The sequence below is a fragment of the Varroa jacobsoni genome, unplaced genomic scaffold (genome assembly GCF_002532875.2).
Source record: "Varroa jacobsoni isolate VJ856 unplaced genomic scaffold, vjacob_1.0 scaffold_1126, whole genome shotgun sequence".
NCBI lineage: Eukaryota > Metazoa > Arthropoda > Arachnida > Mesostigmata > Varroidae > Varroa > Varroa jacobsoni.
Genome location: NW_019214028.1, coordinates 104,804 through 127,092, shown reverse-complemented (window position 1 = coordinate 127,092; position 22,289 = coordinate 104,804). Strand labels below are relative to the sequence as shown.

Genomic DNA, 22,289 nt, shown 5'->3' with positions numbered 1-22,289 from the left:
ATATTAGCGCTGTGTGAATGTAATCTCCCCTTTCATCTCGTCCTTTGTTATGCCCGCGTGTATGCATGAGTGATCGTGGCTTAAGGCTAGTCTAAACACGCTGGCAGCCAATGTGTATATATATATATATATATATATATAAGTATATATATATAGGGGGAAAAAAAAAAAAAAGCCCCAAAATCCCTGGGGTGTTTTTTTTCAAAGGGGCCCCCCCCCCCCCCCCAACAAGGCAAGACCACTGCAGTAGCATAAAGCAGAACTAAAATTAACGGACACGCTTAAAACTAGCTTTACTGTCGGCGGTAACGATAACCCGAAAGTCAACAAAATCCTAAGCACCGGGTACCGATGAAACTGCCACTATACGAAAATCTTAACCACTTTTCTCCACTTTCCGTTAAAGCTGTTAGCATTCTCCAGGGCTCGTTCCCTCGCTGATCATGCTTTTGTCAGCGCATTCATCGCTATTGAGGATTTTCAACTCCTACGGAGAATTGTATCTCATGGAAAGATGAGCCATGAAGCTATGGATGTCTGAGATGAAGGAGCGCCTGATATCGAGAGTTGTCGTCGCGGCAACGAGGGCAACCGTGCGCGGTTCGTGACGCCGCCGGCGCGCGAAGCTGTTGCCAATGGACGTCACTAGAACAGATCACAATAATCAACACAGTACATCGCAAAGAAAATCGCGAGTAACCGCTAACAAAAAACAACGATATACGGAGCGTTTAAAAATGGAGGTAAACCTATGAAACGACGTGGCCGCAGTAGCAATAAAATTTAACTGCAATTTAGGCCCATATATATATAAACTACTATATAAACTAGGTCTAAAATAAAGAGAGCAGTTTTCTACACCCTAGAACATGACATGAGCCATGTTCGTCATTAACAAACGCTATAGAACTGTTATAGACATTTGTGATTTTGTCGCGTGTATTTTTAGTTAAGTTGTCTTATTTTTTGCGCATCCTGTACTTGCTCGTAACAGTTGGCAGCAGGTATAAGCACAAAGCAGGAAGCACTGTCTCAGCTACAACAGCTAAGGCAGTATTGATGCCGCCTTCTTGTGATAGTTCATCAGCTGAAGATTGCAAATAGTATAAAGCGTTCGTTCTTTCTCTCTCCTTCGAATGGGTCCGATGCAAAACTGGACGAAAACCGGACATCGAAGGGCGAAAAAGGGGGAAAAATGACTCAACTGCGATAGTCACACTTCTCTGTTTTGCTTCCCTGACTCGTTGACTTTCTGCAGTATTGTTTTCGTTGAACGTTTGTTGTTTTGTTGCTGTTGTCGTTGTTGTTAAGCTTTGTCTGTTGCCGGCCAGTTTGCTGGCGTGCAACGAGGTCTGTTATGGCTATACTAAATGGCTAGGTTTTAGGGAAATGTCGAACGCGAACAATTGACCGGCCAGTGAAGCTGAAAGAAAGTCAGGCAGACAAAACAGTGAAGGTGGACGAACAGCGACTCAAATGAGTCGCTGTTATGCTCTTAGATCTTATAGATAAGCAGAACTATTCAACAACGAAAACGTAATAGATATTTTGAAGCCAAACTGAAGAAATCCTTCGTCGCTGCTGCACAGAGCTATTTCTCTCAATGGCTATTCGTTGTCAGAATAGTTTACGTTTGTGGATCAGCGCGCTAACAAAATCCATGAGAATATGGCTATGTTTCAGTCATTATTATACGACTCTCATAGCTACGTATATATCCTTCAGATACTGATATGGGTACATCGCTCCTATGTTACGTATCAAGGATATGGGGGTGAATAGCTCATAGGAATGGCTTTTGTGGGTGATTTTAGTAAAATAACGCCTTTAATCCTATTGTCCCTTCATTTGTGTCTAGCAAATTGAAAACCCACTGTGCTCATAGCTAATCGGCTTTTATACGTGTACGTGTTGTTTCTCAATACATGTTTAGTTTTGTATCACCTTTCACTTAAATCCCTAACGAACTTTCGATTTTCGTATGCCCAAACAGCCGATAACGATTGACCCATGTTGATTACATCATGCAGCGAACCACTAGAAAAATTTAACGTAAACTTAAGTAAGCACACCATCTGTTTGGTTATACATAGGGGAAAACGCAGGGCCATATAGGGCAGCTAAGTATGTTTTTATGATTTTATCGAACTTTTTTGTCGAATGATAAAGTAGAGAGATAACCAGTTCGTTTTCGTGGCACGGCTTGGCCTGCCGCACGGCTGTCTTTTCGGTACCGAATTCAAGGTAAGTTACACTTAGAAAAAACTTACATATATTACTTTGAATTACATGACCATTGAGAAGGCTATACGTGTTAGGGCTCGATGGGCTACTGCATTTGAACTATATATGGCACCGAATACTGTCGACGCTAATCTTTCGGAAAAAAATCAAAGAGTTCAGTGGCCTTAGGGCGCAACTCAGCTTACTAGGGGTACGCATACGTGTCAAGTATAACTGAAACATCGTATTTCCGCATCCACCGCACCAGGTGCCGTCCGGAGGTAGCTGCCGTCAAAATAAATGTTGAAGACTTCATTAGAATAAGGCATCGTTCCGACGAAGCAGTATTGTCAATATATGCACCATATTACAGATCATCAGGATCATGCAATGGAATTTGCCATGGATAGTAACTCATAACAAGATCGTGCATAACCATGAGAGATGTACAGGCTTCAGTGCGGTCAAGTTGGCTTTGAACACGTCGTTGCTGGTGGTTCATATATCTTGAGCGAAATGTTACCAATCGGTATTCGTGTACGTGACCCGTTTAGGCTCAGGCTTCACGCTGCCCAGCAGAACCTCACGTAAAAACAAAGCATAATCATTCACTTCTTTAATTTAGCCATAAATTATTAGAAAGCATAATTTTTTTTTTTTTTTTCAAATTTTAACGCATTTATAGCATTTTCTAGAAAGGAAGAAAAACCTATTCCCTTTAACTTTACGTCTGTGCGAAATCATCACTGTCTTATACAGTCCCACTTTTCTCTATGAGAACATATATTGTTCGAATCTTACAAGTGTACTCAATACGCGTCTATCCATATGGCGCAATTACACATTATGAATGCCAAGCACCGTTCAACCAATTGTCAATAGTAATACAAGGAACTGTTGGCGATTTCAGATTCAGCCAGCTCTATGGCTGTGACTGATTTAAGGAAGCACCCAATCCTTCATGTTCTGGGTTGCGTCCGTGCTGTGAATGGCACATTTTCACTGCGACTATAAACAGCAAATTTACACCGCAAGCGTAATTACTTCCCGTGAGTAACATCCCGCGCTTACACATACAGACATACGTGAAACATATAAGTATTCACGCGCCCTGAGGTAATCGCCAGCTGTGTCTGCCAACATTGATTTGTCAACAGAAGTCAATCTTGAAAGACTGCTCGTTGGGCAATATGTTAATCGCAAGACTTGGTACCTCTCCAAGGCAAAGCTTATTTCACACTTTCAAATCAGTAAATCAGTTGTCGTAAACTCAGTACGACGGACGAATAAATTAGTGGTGAAACTTCTATAGATTTTGGCCTTTATCGCCCTGTTAGCAGCGCGAAATAAGGCCCTCGCTGCACATTCGCCAATAGCTGCTCAGAAGCTTAACGATAATTTTTATGTGGTAAGTTACCGGTACAAGTACTTGACCCGTCTCCCTTCGTTTGTTTCAACTTATTCGTATCAACTTCTGTGTCTACTATAAAAACGAAAAAAGGAAAAAACAGCGCTTTATGTTCTAGCGTAAAAAAAAAAGTATAAAAATATCTGATTAGCACGCGTCAACAAAGAAACGCAGCACAACTTTTAAAGTAAATCAAAATCAATCTTTATTCGACTCCCCTTAGTTGATGATAACTAAAAACTGGCTAACATTCTTAGAATTTTCAAAGTGAAAAGCTTGATGGCCCACGACCACCACCAACTTCACTTTAGAAGCGCATCGCAGCACTTCATGACGGAATTGAGCTATTTGTCTAGTTTAGATTCACACGCGCTCTTTATTTCACTGGTAAGCACTAGTAATGTTTAACAATACTGCTGATTTGCATACTAATAAATATATTTAACCGACATGGCAGCGCTGGCAATCGATGCGCTATGATCCGTTTTTTGTCGTTAGGAACGCTGTTGATAGCAGCCATAATTCCGCTCTTGGTCACAGATGGCGCTGCGAGCCTGTTTAGCAGATGTCAATCTAACACCAGAAGCGTCATCGTTTCTCCTTTCGGTCACGCTTTCGCTTGCGTTTGCCTATCTTGCTCGCTTCGGGGTCACAAAGTGGCGAGCATCGAGCGATTGAGTGCCCGTCAGTCACTGGGGCTTTCGAAAGCGACTTCGTCAGCGGCGTCGCGGGCCTCCGCACCGTCGCGAGCGCGGATAGTGAAGTTTGCGTGTTGTGTCAGCCAGCCAGCCAGCCAACGTGTTTGCTAACGTCGGTTGATGTCGCCGTCTCGCTTCGGTCGAACCACAACAAAAAAACTGGGCAAATTAAGCTGCGCGTGAGACGCGTTTAGAGAATCAACGCCGCGCGGACGATGCGAATAAACGACACAAATAAACTCGTGACGATAACGAATTGACTGGTTAATCAACTGGACTAGTTTTAAATGGTCGTAGAATCCGCTACCGACACAATGATCTGAGAGATCATTCTTTGATAGCGTTTATTTATGTTAATTTCTTATTGTGATAGGTTCAGTGAGATGACGACGCCTTTATGTCCCAGCTTCAGCTGATACTGAAGTCTCTGTCGAGCACTCCTCCCTGAAAATATTTGGGCTAAACACTGGCAAGTATCAGGTTCGGCCCTGTTTGTCCCACGGCGGTAGAAGTTACAACCGTGGATTTCAGCAGTTACGTTGTCGGCTAGCCAAGACGAAACAGAGATAGATGAATTAAGAGTAGCGTAGCACATGTGGTTGTGCAACGGTTTATAACAATGTTGATAAACGGTTTGTCAAAAAAAACTATTAGTTCACTAATTGCAAAATCCGTTCAGCCGTTCGTTCCATTGACTAGTATATACTAGCACTAGTCGGGACGATTTTAGAAAATCCGAAATGCAACGATTATGGCTACACGAACGCAGAGAAAGTGAGGCAATCAGAGCACCTTGACCAAAGCCTTAAACGTCATATATACTTTCGAGTTCATACAAACTTTCTACATGCGGTCCGCTAATAAACATTTACCAGCTGGAATGATTACATTGCGACACGTTCGTTGATCATTTGTCTTTTACATAGGAGCATTTGGTAAGAGTTTGAGATTAGTGACGGCGCATGTTAAGCTTATTCTAGGCAAGTAAATATTTTAATGAGAATTTTATAAGGTTTACCTATAACTATAGGAAGCAGCTAGCCACATGTGGTAGTTCGCCGTGCGGTCATTGCCGCGCAGGCCTTTACCATAATCTGCTCTTGACAACGCGTCTACTTTACTATGACAACTCCGGGTTAGTAGCGAGTGGTAAAAACGTTCGCCAACGGCATCGTAAAGCCAGTATATGCTAATCGTGTGTCATAGCGTAGGGCGATTGACAACAGATAGACAACCGGTTTTCTCTGACGGACAGATAGCTCGTGCTTATGGGCCACAGACAATTGTAACAGACAGAAAAAGCGATCTTTGAGAGCAGCGAACAAAACGCTGATGGAGTGGGCTGCCCGGACGACGATTACGTTCAACTGACCTCTTGCCGTTTGTTCCACGGCAATACATATATATATGTATGTATCTGCTAGCTTAGCGCCTATCGCGCTGTACAGTTTAAGTTGGTACTTGTTCAAGTTGTTAGCGTCGTAGTGCCCGCTGTTGCGGTTATTGTCCCTAGCCGGAAATGAATTCTTATCGGTCACCTACTTGGGGGTATGAACGTTATGAGAAGTAGCAAAGCGGTCGGTTATAGGAAAGAGCTTAGACAACGTCATTGCGAATGATCCCCATCCACCCCCCGGGCTGCAATTGATAAGAACAGTCATCAAGTCAGTTAGACCACGGGCGGCGACGCGAGCGAAAAACGACTCACTCATTGACGTAGAGCTTCGTCTATTTTTTTCTTATTTATTTATTTATTTAATAACGGCAAATGTCGACCAGCGGACACGAACGACGACGCGCCAGCAGCAATGAGTGAGGCGATAATGACACTAAATATATGGAACGATTACTAATCGCGAGATGCAGAAGAATACAACCATTGTGATTTACCTAGCGAGATACATAAGTTGAGAATTAGTGCATCGTGACGCCGGAAGCTGAATCTGCTCCTGCTTTAGAGTGATGCAGCAGCAGCAGCAGCAGCTAAAGGAATTGGCTGTTAACAAATAGAGCTAACTGAGAGCTACGTAATGTCGAGCGGTCTCATTGAATGTCTATTATGCTATTAATCAACGATAATGGTCATATTATACTCTGCAAGGAACAATAATATTAACTTAAATTAACATTTATAATTACCAACGGGGGAAGAACTGGCTAAACTTAGAGAAAGTATAGAGCTGTATCTGCATGTTGTTGTGATAAGCATAGCATAAGGTACGTGATGAAGACACAAACTAATCTGAATAGATACGAAGAACCGCTAAACACGGTTTTGCTAAGTTGTACTATGTGCGTTATGATTTCAGAGTCATAAGTTTAGAGCCTCGTTGTTAGCTATAAGATCCTAACAAATCGACAAAAATATAAACATGCATACAAACTCTATATCGTTCTTCTTATCACAGTTCATAAGATGATATGATGATTATTATTTGGCCTTTTGCTTCAAGCCTACTACTGCTTTTACAATACAGACGTTTGGGAAGAGTGTTTCACCCGTAGTCAATGTAAAACCATATTAGTTGCCTTTGCCCCAGAGCTGACACTGACTCCTTGGCCTATCGGTTGTGGAACAAAATGGCGGAAGATCAACACACTGAGAAGTACACATATATACATATATATATATAGTGTTGAAGAAATTGGTAGTTTGTACCGACGCTCGTTTAATTATAATATATAAAGCCGTGCTTGTAGAAGAAACAAAAGGCAGTGATGGTTTTGAAGTATAAATGTTGTCAGATTGACAGAGGTACTGGCAAAATACAAGTAACACATATGAGTGAAAAATTTCTGGAATTTTTTCTATGAAAGAACTTTTCAATTGTTTATGTTGCAAACGTTTTCGAGAAACTTCAGAAAACTGAAGAAATTTCACAATCGATTAGGAACTGATTTAGGCTTCTTTGCAAAGAAAGCTTCTAATTAGAGATTATTATGGTATCTTTTAGTCACTAGGATTGATTACACTTACCTAATATGATGCCCTTAACGATAGCGAACAGTGGTTTTACTGGCGAGCGTTATAAAGCAACAACAGTAGAAATGTTACGGTTTATATATATATATATATATATAAATTTTTCAAATGCTCTTTGTTTTTACATTTTTATCAGTTATCTCTTATGCTTTCGACAATTTCTATGCGTCTCTGGAAATAACACTGGGCGGAACAATTTTAATTGCAATTACCTCTTAAGTAATCGCAATTTCTCGTAGGAAGTCATAGTCCACATTTAAGTCACAGCATCTTGCCGTGCCTCTCCTTTCTGGTCCTCGGTTCAACGCATTCATATGTATCCGTACCCGTCTCAGCACTAAAAGAATCAGTAACAATGAATAGCAATATTTGAGTAACAGCAATAACAGTCGCGGGCGTGGTCACTTGACAATCGCATCAGCCTTTGCTGACTGCCAGAACGATTTGCTTTCCGATGTTATTGCCCACCCTAGGGCTTTCCCTCATAACAATACGCAGAACAATACGCACCCGCCGAGCTTCAAGTTAGCTGGCTCGTAAACCGCCAACCTGCTACCGGAAGAACAAGACGACGAAGAAAGACTAAAACAAATATGTCGACCGACGAGCACAACGACCCGGTAGATTAGCGCAAGATTTAACCGCGATCATACATCACGTACAGATGAATGCGTCCGTCGTCCTCGTTTGCCGCCGTGGAGTCCGACGGCGTCGCTTCAACAGATACAATGTTGCGTTCGTAAAACAACAGCAGGAAAGAGACCGGATGGAGCATCCGGTGGAAATAGTGCTAAATGCACCGGCTTCGAACGCGAGCCTCAATAGCCTGAACAGGTACGTCGGAAGGCAACACTCGTACGCATTGCACATACAGCCATGCATATACACTAAGATACACTCACGCCAAGACAATAGACGCGACAACAATGGAATCAACGACGAAACAAACACCGACCAGCTATGCTCAATGCTTAGCGCTTAACGTTTAACAACGCTGCTGCATTATAGAATAGCTATTTCGTCAGTTTCTAGAGGGGGACAGCAATGGTAACCCTGCTACGCTTGGTTGCGGTAGACGCCGAACACGCAGAGAATAATGCTCACATGTTAAGTATACTTAGATCCCGGCGTAATGTCGTCGCGAACACAAAAGGCGATGCTGGACGCTGGGTCGCTGCGGGAGATGCGACTGGAAGCACAGGACAAGATAACTGTTTGCACTACGACAGACAGCTATTCAAAGTCCGTGCTAGAATAAAGTGTTTCGCGCTTCGCGTCTGACATTACTGTCGCTAAACATTAGTGCTTCAGGCGGTCGTGCCCAGGACCGATGTCTGTTCTACTTCTGCTACCACTACTCTATTGATGTGTTCAGTGGGCAGCAAAAAAAAAATTGTTATGTTAACATATCACTACATCATATCTTCTATAGCTGCTGTTCGTTGCGTATGCCTTCGTACGTTTGCTTTTAGCGTCGTTGCGTCCAACATGTAACGGTGCATAGCGGATGGGACCGTCTGGGCTGCTGTTAGGAGTCAGCCGACTTGTTTGCCTGTATGGACAGGAAATGAAGTGCATGCCAATAGGAAGAAATAAAGAGCGCTTATGTTTCAGGGCAGGACGGGGGAACCAAAAAGGTACAACGAGCCGCTTTTCGCGAAACGAATCGAGCTATCAGACAACCAACGGTGGAGCAGAACAGCGTGAATAAATTAACGATACGATAGCTTCTCTGTCGTCTGTAATTGCCCTCGCAACAGCGTGTTGCACCGGCTGTTCACATAGGGGCAGCAGAAACTAAGGAAGAGTCCATGAAACCGAACGAGGTATCAATCGTCTTCGTTGACGATTATATGAAACACACGCTATTAATGATATGGTTAACTGAATTAATTGTAGAGAGACGTCATTTGTAACAGAGACTATGTTGAGGATCGGGCGTAAACACATCCACCGACCGTTCTAAGAACTGAAATCAACAAAGTTACAAAAACAATGGTTCATGTAGTGATGACAATGAAAACTTTTTTTTTTAATTGAAAATTACCTTAAAAAACTCGCACAGATACAGTGAAGATGTGCACCACGATGTAGAAAAGTTTCCTTTGTTCTATGCCTTCTTAGATCATCTCGTCATAATCGAATTTATAGCCATACATATGGCAATTCAGTGCTCATTAGCCACCTAGAATAACTAGGGAACACCGTCTCGGCTTAGTTAGCCTGCACTGCTATTTTTACTCAGAAAACGTTTGTCGAAAAATTTTATCTGAAGCTTTCTTCACTGTTACCTTTGTCCCGTAGATTCTACACGGTCACCTGGAGATACGTATCTCGGGGCGGCCCATGGGTAAGTGGCTCACCAGTAGCAACGAGGGTAACCAGGGGCTTTTGAAGACAGTGTAACTCGCTGTCGCGATAACGACGGGAGGCGACAGCAGCAGAAACGAAAATCGATAAAGCTGCGACATAAACTTATCGTCGTTTTGGAGCGTGCGAACGCGCAGATTAATAAGATTGGTAAAAATAGGGGCAAAACAAAGGGTTTTTTTTTCGTTAAACTTATGCCATGGTAGTATAGAATGTACAAGAAACATCGTTATTAATGAAATGATTCTCGTTTAGAATGACCGTTTTGCTTTCGAGCTAATCACCCGACTTTTTCTGAGTCGTTTTGTGTACAAAATTCAATGGTAAATGCTTGGTAATGGCGCATTTTCCCACGATACCTCTGCAACGTTCTCAACAAGCGATACATGCTCTAAATCCTACCGATACGTATCATTGTCAGCAAAAAGCGTGTCGTGTGTAAAATTTTTTTTTACTTTTCGGTGATGCGTAAGGCATAAACGTGCCAAGAGAGCATCTCGCAGGGCTCGAGCCGATCTTATCTGACGTAAATACGTTCGAAGAGTACGGAAATATCATTAATAATTCAATTCGATCAATAACAGTAACGATTTATTTGTTTAATCGTTATAGATAAGTTGCTTCCTTGTCAATACGTATATGTATTTTGTGCCGAAAGAATATACTCCATGTGGTAATGATTGACATCTTCCTCTCCTAACGTCTGGTTCAAGCAAGCATTAGTGCCTCTGATCTCGTATACTCTATCCAGTCATATAAAATGCCCTTGAAGTCTTCTAATCTAAACTCAAAATTGACAAACGAAACAAGCAGTTACTATTGCTCATTGGACGGTAGTAAACATATTTATTTTTAGATGATACCACCGATATTACTCGATAAATAGGGTTTATTGTCTGGTGTTAGGTATACCCAAAAGGCCTGTTTGTGACTGGAATGGTTACTAATATAAGCTGAACATATAGTGTAAGCTCGATTACCGATATTTTTTTGTTCTTGATAGTACTGAAACAATGATGATATTACGGTCAAAATAGGTTTTTATTTATTATATTTACGGTCAAAAAAAATTAATATCTCTCTATATATATATATATATATATATATATATATATATAGGCAGAGGAAAAACAATGAAGCTATAAAGAAATTCCTATGCGTATGGTTGATATATCAATTCTGACATGCATTCTTTAAGTCCAACGTAATTTTTCATTGTCAAATGTCATAACGAGGTAATGTTTGGGATAACTGCCCCAGCTGTTTCAATCAAAGTGGTGTTTTAATTTATTATTTTACTATTTTTATTATATATATTTATTACTTACATTTACTAAGTTACTCAATAAACCCTACAATTGGAATCATATTCTATGATACATTGTCAGTCTACTGATGCAGAAGAAGATCTATCCGGGCAGAATACATTGCCTTTGCAGACAGTTTCGCATTTGAGGTTAACGGCAAACTCTCAGTCCCATATAAGCATTCTCCTCTACCCCCGTATGTTAATTATGCCAGGTCTTTGCTCGACCCGGGCTAGCCAAAATTCACACACGTGTTGCTCGAAACAAGCTCTAGACAAAATCCTGTATCTTTTGACACCCCAATCGTCGTCCTTTTTGATAGTCTATTGATTTCTGCTCCGCAAAACAGACCGGTTGCTGCATTAAAATTTTCTGTCAGCCTTTACGTTCAGGTAAAATCATATATATCGTATTTGGTGGACCTGTCGTACGCTTTCGATACCACAAGCGAAAAAAACGTCCCGATATAGAGAAATTTCTCGTCTCTTCAGTTTGTTTACTCGTGGCTGTCTCGCCCAGTCATTACCATTGACTCTTCAACTAAACGAAAGAATTGATGAGCTGTGGCAAGACGGACAGTGAAAGAGAGAAAATTAGTAATAGCGATAGATCCCTTTGCCCCTGCAACTCAGCCGCGCGGCCATGGTCGCGTAGTCGGGGTCTACAGTCTGTGTTGACTTCTTCTCATTCTTATTTATTTTCTATTTACAAAACGTTTCCGAGTTGCCACCGAATACAAAGTTGCGACGTCCATGCCTGTATAACGCTACCCCATTTGCTACACACGAAAGCGCTATTTGAATAAGAATAGCTCGTGTAATCCTTGCAGAGCTGAGAAGTCCCGGTGTTACATATATATATATACATACATATATATATATATATATAAATATATATATATATAGATTTATGGAACCGGTTCAGCACACACACATTCAGCGACCGGGGCATCTCTCAAAAATGTTTTTCCAATCATTCGCAACGACCGAAGACGTCTGTTTGTCTGGCGGATGGTTTCGCACTGCAGCCGCACGGGGCAACTGCCATTTACTTAAACTCCTATGCTGACGACTTATGGACTTTGTCAACAGCTTGTATATACATATATACATATATATACACATATATATATGTAACCTTTACCGATCGGGTTAACGACAGCAACGAAAGTACCGAAGAAAATAAATCTGATCTTTATATGTATAATATAACAGGAGAATATGTGAATCCATATATTAATTTTGGTTTAGTACCAAACGCGCTCGTTAAATGCACTTGCTTCACTTCAAACGGGAAAAAGGATGGACTAAATGCCGCATGTACCTATGTTTCGAAACCAATGAAATTCATACAGCGTGTGCTATTTTAGCTTTTCGAAGACCTGGCTTATTTTTTGAAAGTTACCTTCTTTCCGCTTAGTAATCTCATGTTTAGTTTAGCTAAAGTTTAGTAATCTCATGTTGAAACTGTGATTTTATTTCTCTAATTTTACTTATCAAACGCCTGCCGTGTGCAGGAAGGACGTGGTCACTTGTTATTACCACATTCATGTGAAAATCCTGTCCATATCTTCCCCCGAGCTCTTAATTTCTTTTGGTATTAAGGAAACAAAAACGAAACAAGCGAAAAGCGACCGACAGCTGTCATCCTGTGTCCTTTTTAAGGGTACCTGCTCCTTTATTTCGACTTCTAGCCGTTTGTCTCTGCTCATCGCAAAAAAACGAAGCTTTCTTTGCTATATGGCCGCTCTTTTTTGCACACGACGGCGTCTTCTGTATGTCTACAGCAATCAGTGTATTCTGAAAAACATAGCATGTACTAAATAGCAAGAGTAATAGTAGTGATGATGATAATAATAGTAATATAATGATCGTACGCTCGTAGGTAAGTATCTAGACAGGCAGAACTGTAATCAGAGCCACAATAACGGCAATTATAATAGATGTATGGTCTTCTTGGACAATGAATGTCTCGTTTTTTGTGAATTGAACTAACTTAGTCGATCAGCAGTGTTCCGGGACGATTGCAGGTGGCAAAGCTTTGCCCGAAGGCGACTGCAACATTTCCGTGCGAAAGCCGCAGCGTTAATGACGACACAGCAGCTTGAGCAATACGAGAAGCTAGTGTTGTTTCGTAGCGTTTCACTAGAAGCGCCCATCATGCGCGAAAACATAACCAGCACGTAAATGGCACCCAGCATTCAGCAAGCAATTTCAGATAAACGGTTTGAAACGAGCCCGAAAATAAGAGATATTTATTTCAGTGTAACGCCGATGGCAGCAGCATCGCGTTGTTTGTTTGCCCCTTTCAGCGCTACCCCCAGCGCTCGTTATGTCTGCAATGTAACGAAACCACTATACATCTAGATGTCCTGCACGCTTTGGATGAGATGAGGAACTTGGTGGCGGGGCGATTCAGCTGAACGTTTGGCCTTGTCCACCCGCAGAGCTACCATACATTACTAATTGCACAAAGTGTAATTTGTTGACCTATTCTGTTGCCGACTTGCGCGGGGAACAGAATTCTGGTTTCGGCGCGAGCAGACAAATGGCGAGGCGTAAAATCTGCATAAAACTATTTCAGCCATTTAGTAAACATAGAAATTACTACACAGAAGTGTATATTTAACTCGCCTTAAAAACTTGGTTCAAATAGCATTCAATTTCTTTACCATAACACTGGCTGACACACGAAGATAGATACCGTACAACGACAAGAAATAGAACAGCGTACGTACATAGCTATATTCATAGGCGAGCCTAAGTATGACCGTAACTAATTCACAATATTCCGGAGTCTCAGCAAAAAATCCTTTTTTCGACCTCGGGACGAATCGAACCTTAGATCGTTTTATTGCTTGGTATGTCGCTAATATAATAGAAAGGTTGAATCTGCCTGTATATATGACTACTGATAACTGGAATGCCTATCGCTAGTCTGTATTACTTTGATTGTATTGATAATATCGGTACATTGTTTTCCGGCATATTAGGGGTCCTCACCTAGGTTAGGTTCGCACGACAAATGCCTTGATGGATACGCGCGTGAGCGAAACTAGCACAATTCCCTTACAATATCTGCTCCCGTAATTGTTTGTTAATAGATAATGCACGCCTTAGTGACTACACTATATATACATTCGAAATCAGTGGGGGCAAATCAGTAGGGGTAATTCAAGTTAAGTATAGTGGGGCAACTCTCAGATTTATTACGTTGGTTAGTTGTGGAATGTAATAACAGCACAGCGTGTGATAAGAAAAGAAAAAGAAATATATTGATAAAACAACAATAAAGTGTCATACGAGCACATTCGGAGAGCGACGATTTCCGTTTGGCAGTCATTAAATTTCTGACCAGTCAGCCAGATTGAGGCTTCTTTCAATGTCTAAAGATGTCTGATACTATGACAAGGTTGTACGAGTGCATGCTACAGAATAATCTTGCGCTTTAATCTTGTTTTGAGATAGAAATATCAAAAATCTATGTAAGATTTTTCAGGACTATTGAGAGCTCAGCACGAACATTTTGTTTGCTGTCCTCGTACTATGCTTTGTATATAAAGCAGGGCAAGGGTCTTTTAACAGTATATACATATATATACAGTATATATACGTGTATATATGTATACTGTATGATAATGGTTTGCCGCGAAAGAAAGAATAGACTTTCCAACAGTTGCGTAAATAGCAAACAGAACAATAGGATATTCCGTTGGAGTTTTACGTGGACATGGTCCTTCGGGCATAGTTATCGTGAATGTCTCAGTAGGTAGAAAATTACTCGAGATGGTGCTACAGGCAATTAACCTGGCATCCAAGTTGAGTTCTTAATTCGTAGAAAAATAAAAACAGTTATATTCGAACCGAATCTGTTTTTCAATCAGTAAATGCGCTCAAAGTGGGCATGTTTTTTCGACGAACGATGTTCCTTTATAATCTCTTGAAAAGTTTACGATAAAGCCTTATGCAATTTACCTGTACTGCAGACGCAAACCTTGTGGCCTCGTGGAATATATTACCGGTTTGTCTTTTACTCATTATCGTAATTATTGTGGTAGCTCATCATTTTCCTAAGCAGCTATCGAGTCGTTATCGCCGGACTTGATAGTCGTTCAAATGGTAGAGCAAGCGGTTCTATTACGGTCACCTAACTTCAATTTATTGTATTGTACGATCATATCGGTATTTGACAGCAAGTAATTCCTTAGTTCTTTGTAAATGGCCTGCCTGTGCGTTGATCACTACCAGCAAACCGGCCGTTCATCCAATGATTATGGCACGTCGTTGTTGCCAATTTTCGTTGAAATCAATGGGATCCAGCCGTAGGTTTCTGACGCCATTTTGTCGTTCAGAATTCAATCCTTATGACACACCTTTTTTGATAAATGGCCCCCTCCCGTTCATCCTGCCAAGGCCTTCGCTATTTCGCTTAGACGGTTTGCAAAACAGTCCAGTAATTGTCGCTGTTGTCGACTAGCGCAGACTAAACGCAGCAAAGTGATCGACGGATGAAGGGTCAGTCAGCCAGTGCAGCACGAGACATGTGTGTAGCTGCTGCGGTGATCGAAGCCCCCCGCTTGCCCCTTCAGGTCTGTAACGAGCAACGATTAAAGACGTTTACCACAATGACTAGAAGTAGTGTCAATGTACGTGGTCAGGGAATCGGTAATGACTGACTGCTTGAAAGCCACCGGTGAGCGAAGCTGCCGTGGGCGAAGGAGTACATTGAACGTGATAGGGTCAAGTAGTAGAAGCACTTTACTGAAGCTTCTCCTGGCATTGTCAAATCGCTGTTGGTTATGTGGTAACATTACCTGTACGATTGCAACAAACCATAATGAAATGACGTCTGAAGACAATGTTTATGAAGGTATTGAAGATTGTATTGTTCATTGGAAAGATGGGTTGAGGTTTAAGATGGACGAGACCAGACTGTACAAAACGTTAGGTTTGTTTTGAATAACCCTTTAATTAATCGAATAACTTTACTCTGCAATCACTCGTATTAGTACTGTCACAATATGTACTACCTATAAAGAGGTAAGAACCATCAAGGCGCTGACAACAGACAAATAAACGTCTACTACAGTCCTAGAGTTTATGCTATAATAGATCGACTTACTTTAACAATCTGCCCCGATTTACCGTTATTTGCGGTCATTATTATCAGTATTAGCCAAGTCCCCGAATCAGGTTTCTCCTCCAAAACAGATGAAGTCCATACGGGAATAGATCAGTTCGTGATTTAAGCCCCAAGTAATGGCAAAAAAAACTTTAACAATCAACAACAAGTCTAAGTAGATATTTTTTACGTACTCTGGAAGTTTTCATAAAGTCAAGTAATTATTTGGATAAGCAATGGTTTTTTCGTCCAGCCAATTAATTGTAGTGAATAGCGACGCCTACCTTGGTTTTATTAGTTCTAACAATCCTTTTTCCGGAACTGGTACCTTCCAATATGGCCTAATAAGGCATCATCATGGCATCTAGCCTCATACTCAGGTCTAATTCATGGTCTATAAACAGCCTACCTCCTGAAGACTTTGTGTAATAGAATCATGCATAGACTTCAAGAATGAATATATATATATAGCAAATTATAGACCGGATCAAAGTACAGCCTGATTATTGTTACTAGTATCGATCTTCTGCACGATGAACTCCGTGAAGCCTGAAGCACCAGAAACAGGATACTTTTTCGGCTATGAAATTTGACGAAACTTAATTATGTTTAAAATAACCAGGAATGTGTGTTATCCTCTACAAAGAGTCGCATCTGTAGGGCGATCAATACTAAAGTGATGACCCCCAACGACAATGGCGTTTGTAAAGGGGGAAGGTTTGCGCCTGCTGTTTTTAAGCGTGGAAACTTAACGTTGCGTAGACGACTGAGTTAACCTCTGCTTGGGGCAATCAAGTGATGAAACTTTCATTAAATTAATGACTTAATATTGAATTAATGGCTTGTGTTGTATGTTGATTTTGTAGACTGAATAATATTATTGATTTCCATGTACAATTTTTTACTTTTATCCAGAGTTTTTACTACCAATATCGTCCCCACCCATCTCCTTATTAAAGGCGTCCAAATAGCTAAACACTACAGGTTTACACTTATTTGAGGCAATGTGCTTATACCCTCCACAAGGTGCGACAGGTGCCTGAGCATGCTCAGTATCAGTAAATATCTGCTTTGAACACGTGAAGGTAAATAGATTTGGATTCCGAGGGCGTGCATAGTATTGTTGAAAGAAAATCACCTATTTATTGTGACTCTGCCATGTGCGTTTTGAGAAGGTTTATTTAGATTGTCCTCTGCCAAATTGACGAAAGCTAACTCGGTAAGGCTACCATGTTATAATAGCGCTACCGTGCACTATAGCCTTTAAATTGTTTTATAATAAACGAACGATTTGAAATTAGAAGATCTTACGGCAAGTGATTTTCCTCCGCGCATAGACCATAAGATCTGGGATTAGGTGTGACAGTCTTAATACTAAACGTACTTTTTTTTGTATATCAATTGCGACCATGCTGGAAAAGGTCAAATCGATTGATGGCAGAAAGTTGATAATGATAAGGGTATATAGACAAATTGCTATGATAATACACGACTCATTTTGGTGTCATGTCGTCATGCTGCTGGGTTGTTGCAAGCGTTGTTTTGAGATTATCGGGCAGCACAGTGATCTTGTCGCGCAATGAACATCTACATACAACTCTAATTTAGTTCGTTGATCGGTTTACTTCTTGTGTTTTTAAAGATTCAGTGAAAAATCCGCAAATAATTTCGTACTGCGCAAATCACAAATCCTTTTTTTACCTTATTCATATTTACATATGTACACCAAGCACATTTTTTATATACCTACGTCGTGTTCTTCGATAGTCAAGGGTCCCTACTGCCTTTACCGGTTGCCACTATTAGGGTTCATATACTATATATGTACACTATACTATAGTATAGTACATTGGGAGAGCTGCTTCTATAAGCGCATAGTCGTACAGACCACACGCGTACGGTGGCAGCTTCGCATGACCACCTCGTTTTTTTCTGCTTTGAAACTGTTCTTGCCATACGCCACTTCGCAAATAAATAACACTTGCCTTGTGAGCGACAACCTAGCACGTTATGGCGTCACAGAACGTTACCTGCGTTGCTTGTTTGCTTGGTGCGTCGGTCCAGCCGAGCGGGACCTCATAAACGAGCGACGGAAAACGTCTACGCCAGAAACCGCAGCGCTCCACTAGCACCAGAATCACCAGTAGCGGCAACGACGATTTCGCACGTGAGCGCAATGATGATTCTGTATCCCCCGTCTTCAGCGTCGCTGTGTGAAACTCTAATATCAAATTGCCATCTAGGAAACTCCAGACAACGCTCTATCAGCCATCATCGTATCAGCTGTATTTATGCGTGCTGTCGCTATCTGACACGATCGCGTTCGCGAAACGTCCTTTCTTTCTGGAAAGCGCCAAACGTATGAGGCGGGAAATTTGAATAATATTGTGCACCTATATATACGATATACAATATTTACCGTGGATTTGTATATGTTTGTCTATTTATACATTTCAACTTGTTGCAGCTGTTACTCATAAAGAGTCATGTCGGAAAGTATGTCTTTATATATACATATATATATATATATATATATATATAGGAAAAGAAAGCGAGCAAGAAAGAGTGGGAAGAAAACTGGCTATCTTGATTTTTCAATGTACACGGATTTTCACAAATTATATTTCTATATATTTACAGTTAATTGTAAGCTTAACTTAGTATTGTGTTAATGAGCTGTTCGATCGCTAAATAGGCTGCTGTTGTTTACGTGTATTTGTTTTCACTTAGAATTTGCTATTTACGAAGCGTCAAGTGTTATATTTTGTCATCGTTATTTTTACTTGGCAAGCGCGGGGGTACGCACTCTTGGAATCAATAAATCCAATCCTTCCGATTGTTTTTTTTTTTATTTTAATCATGCATTTCTTACCATTTAGTTTCGATTTGATATCTAATATTATAAACTATCTTTCTATGTTTCAAGTTTCACGTCCGCTGTCGCTATAAATCATAGCACGCGGTACTCCTGCAACAAATATCCCGACAGAGCTGCAATGAAAGAGCTTTCCACCACTTGGTGGAAAGATATATTAGCAACGGATAGCAACAAGCAAAAATGGCAAAACAAAAAAAAGGTAGCAAAATATTTTTAGTTGGGTGATTTCAAGAAGCCTATACTTAAACATCCTATCAAGCTGCATGCATAAACTACTTTTGAAGTAAGCACTTGCGAATCTGATATAGACGCTCAGAGCGAACTACTAATCCAACATAATCCGATATTTTTAACGAATGCAGATTTTTACCCTTTATTAGATGTTAATAAAAATAGACGTTCGTAAAAAACATGAAAATATAGAAGTAAAGTTGCCAGCACTGAAGTAATTTCGATCCTCGGTTTAAACGCAGACGGGAAACGAGAGTGGAAATTACAAATTCGCCAAGTGATGAGGAGGGGGGTAAATAAGCCCCTATGGACAACTTTAGACAATGGTTGTGCTAGAGTGCACATGAATCGGTAATTTCAACACATGGCACAATTCAGTCATCATTTAACTGACATTCAGCATTGTGTTGAACAATGGCCAAGTGGCTATTCGTTTCTGCTTTATCTCGCGTAGGAAATACGTTTAGAAACGCAACAAACCTCATTGACTTTCAGGTCAGTCAAGCTCTGTTAAATATCAGTTGCAATAGGTCCAATGCGTTGTATTGGTATCGTAATCTTGCTTTTTTTGCGATACCGTATGGGGAATAGAAGTGATCCTCCTATCAAGTATCGATTAATTATACTTGCATAATGTTATATAGTTATGCCTATACACACAAGAAAAATTGTCTCGTTCTGCGTCCAGTGATGAAAAGAGACAACGAAGAACTTATTACTGACTTTTTTCCCTATCGATGAGGAACCTGTTGTTGAAACAGAAATTTCTTAGCAGGAACGTTCCTGCCACACAGATACCTTCGTAGCGTCGTCGGCCATCGGCGTGATCAGAGAATATATATATTAGTAGGGGCAGTGATGACCTCGGCACAGTTGACGATTGGTACCGCAGCGCGATGTCTGTCTGCTACAAGAATAGGGAATCGTGCCGCTTTGCGACTTCATTCGCTAACGATTTGATCGCCTTCGTAAACAAATAGTGAAATATGGCTAGAACAGCATCTATATATATATATATATATAGTTGTATTGGTTAAATTATGTTGTACTGTTGAACCCAATGTGTTGTAATATATGTTGAATATTATAGAGTGGACGGAAAATGTATACACAAGCACACATCTATAGGGGCACACGAACGCACAGACAAAATAACAATTGAAATTTCGGTACTTTTTAATTAAGCTATCCATAGAAAACTACTGAGACAAAATAGATGTAAGTCATCGTGTGTGTGCATTGTTGAAAATTAATTTATTTATATGACGGAAAGAGTAGAATAAATTATTATATTAGAGATGTTTTCTATGAACTTTATTTCGCACAAATGTATACATTGTGAAATACTTTTTCCTCGACAAATGTATAACTTCTTTGTTTTCCAATGACAGTAAGTGTAAAGTTTGATCGATGTGCCAGACCTAATAATCATTAGAAAATATTGTAGAACATTAAATGCGTTAGCCGTAGAAAAAAACTATTTTACAGATATACTAGCCAGAATACATGTGTACTTAGGAGACCTTGACGTTGGCATAGCAGCGAATAAAGGGGATGGAATAGGACTCATGCAAAGTAAGCACTTCAGTTACATGTGTGTCGTGTAAGGAAGGTGGAACAAAGTAAGTTACTACTACAAAAGCAAGCAAACTTCAAATTTGAACAGAAAAAGGATAAATTCATAGTTCGGTAATGCATCGACGGCTTGCCCATGCTTTATCCTAACTAAACCCCTATATTTATCGCGCTGCTGGCTTTTATATGCAATAAAATAAATGCCTAGGTAGATATAGTGCGACCGCTAACCACCTATGGTCGGCTCACAAACTGTTCTAAAAGAGTATGAATTAGCGATGTTTACCCTACTATTACCCGTATACAATTATTTATAATAATTTAATAATAATAATAGCTCTTAGCATCGACCGCCAGCTGGCTACCCTGATAATTTAACACACTTGTTATATGCGGGAAAGTATATGAAAGGCTACACAATAAAATGTAGGATAAATTTCATCAATAGTAATGGCTACCGATTTTGAAAATAGAGATAAAATTACCTATACTAGCGTAATAAAAATTCACGCACATCGAAAAATAACTATCCAACATTTGTAAGTAACGCATATTGCCCTCGGAGTACTCGAGCTTATTTTCGATTCTTTTTTTCTTTCAATTCAGATTTATATTCGCTATTTAGCGCGGTATTTTGAAGCTCTAATTAAAGTTTATACTATTGTATATTGGAGTTATAATGCACTCATCATTAAATCAATCATCGTATAGCAGAACAAAAAAGAAACCGCGATAAGTTAAAAGAAAGTTACCCAACTATATTATCCGGCGAATACCTTTACGGCAGATAAAATTACCAAATGTCGTGTTACTTCATACTTACAGTTGAGTCCATTGATGTGAATGGGATAGAAGTTACGCTGGGTAATACGACTGTCCACCAGTCAGTCAACTTACCCACAAGCAAAGAAACATTGTTTTATATACACTTAATAAAATCTGATACTCACTCAACCTGAATGAAAAAAATTTGTGAATTATCTTATAAAATCCTATCTGTCTACACCTGACGCCTAAGCTTTCTGGCTGAGAAGGCCATCAGAGGTTGATGATTCGAATCCCGTCAACAACACGTACTACACGACAATTATAATTAAATCGACAAACAATAGAACGACAAATGGTGTAATTAGTTTCCTTATCACGGTTATTAGTGCTCAGACAGCCATCTATATTACCTGCTGTCAGCCACGCACGCACGCACGCACGCACGCACGCCCTATCAAACAAACTTGATCTATAAAAACGGTAATATACAGATCCAAGTAAAGTGTCGTTAATTTATTACCGATTATTCCGAAATGACTAATTTCATAGTTCGAAAATGTCCTAGAATAAGATCATGACTGCTGAAGGTCATCTAACAACAAAAGGTCTATTAGCCTAGAAACTGTAGGCTGTTATCAAAGTGACCTCATTTTCTTGTCGACCTCGAAGCCTTTCTGCCGCAGTGTATCTTTACCGAGCAGAATCCAAATCGTAGGAATTTTAATCT

At 40.3% G+C, this 22,289-nt stretch overlaps 3 long non-coding RNA genes across 4 annotated transcripts in view; 1 reads left to right on the top strand and 2 right to left on the bottom strand.

The window, feature by feature from the left end:
* LOC147752622 (uncharacterized) overlaps nucleotides 1-873 on the top strand; it is a 1,389-nt gene extending 516 nt beyond the window's left edge. The window contains exon 2 of the long non-coding RNA XR_015313591.1: nucleotides 407-873. This is a non-coding gene — a long non-coding RNA (uncharacterized LOC147752622). The remainder of the gene's footprint in view (nucleotides 1-406) is intronic.
* The window catches only part of LOC111266905 (uncharacterized), a 10,479-nt gene extending 2,378 nt beyond the window's left edge, over nucleotides 1-8,101 (bottom strand). The window contains exons 1-2 of the long non-coding RNA XR_002684314.2: nucleotides 7,823-8,101; nucleotides 7,525-7,649 (exon numbers count right to left, since the gene is read on the bottom strand). This is a non-coding gene — a long non-coding RNA (uncharacterized LOC111266905). The remainder of the gene's footprint in view (nucleotides 1-7,524; nucleotides 7,650-7,822) is intronic.
* Nucleotides 8,102-14,161: 6,060 nt separating this feature from the next.
* LOC111266901 (uncharacterized) overlaps nucleotides 14,162-22,289 on the bottom strand; it is a 57,795-nt gene continuing 49,667 nt past the window's right edge. The window contains exons 2-3 of one of the 2 annotated variants that reach the window (XR_015313588.1): nucleotides 18,141-18,453; nucleotides 14,162-15,579 (exon numbers count right to left, since the gene is read on the bottom strand). This is a non-coding gene — a long non-coding RNA (uncharacterized LOC111266901). Of the gene's footprint in view, nucleotides 15,580-18,140; nucleotides 18,940-22,289 lie in introns of those variants that run through there. The other variant, XR_002684311.2, reaches the window with a different exon arrangement.